This window comes from Panthera uncia, chromosome A2 (assembly GCF_023721935.1).
Source record: "Panthera uncia isolate 11264 chromosome A2, Puncia_PCG_1.0, whole genome shotgun sequence".
Classification (NCBI taxonomy): domain Eukaryota; kingdom Metazoa; phylum Chordata; class Mammalia; order Carnivora; family Felidae; genus Panthera; species Panthera uncia.
Genome location: NC_064816.1, coordinates 4,220,977 through 4,221,829, shown reverse-complemented (window position 1 = coordinate 4,221,829; position 853 = coordinate 4,220,977).

Here is an 853-nt window from a genome sequence, read left to right as displayed (position 1 = left end):
TCCTCCTCCTTCCCGTGGGTCCATCTGGGATCACGGTCCTTGAGCCTGAGGAATTAGCAGCAGCAGTGAATTCCCTCGGCTTCTGCTCGTGCAAAAAAGACCTCTCCGTTTCACCCTTAGTTCCTAAAGGTGTTTCCTCCAAGTGCAGTTGAGGGTGGGCAGGGGTGTGGCTGTCTGCCTCCTGCCTTTTCTGTTGAGAAGCCAGCACTTTGGTCTCTTGCCTCTTTGAGTCTGGTCTCTGGTGCCTTTAAAGTTTTCTTTTTGTCTTTTAGTGAAAACAGTTTCCATACATTTTGGGGATCTTTTTTCAAGTTCATTTTGAGAGAGAGAGGGAGAGTCCCAAGCAGGTTCTGCACTGTCACCACAGAGCCCGACCTGGGGCTCCAACTCACCAACCCCGAGATCGTGACCTGAGCCGAAATCCAGAGCCAGACGCTCAACCGACTGAGCCACCCAGGCGCCCCGTGATGTGTTTCTTTCATCCATCAGTATGACACCTTTGTCCCTTTTGAAAGCTCTTGCCTTGGATATTTTCAAATCCTACATTTTAAGTTTGAATTTTAGTGATGCAAACTCAAGACCAGTCCGAAGGCTCCAAGGGCACGTGCACAGTGAGCAGTGACCCTCATTCCTGGCTTTTCCGTGTCCACTTTCTTACATGTCCCTGGAGAGCCATCGTCCGCTCACGACCAAGACAGACCTCCTACACCCGCACGCTTTTCCCCCAGGGTATCTGAGCACTCCTTCATTTGGCCGGCCTTCCCGGGTCCCCTGCCGTGACTGCGCACAGCCAAACCCCCCCGATCGGAAGCGTAGCCCAGGCCCCGGGAGGCCCCCCCCGCCCACCCCCCCC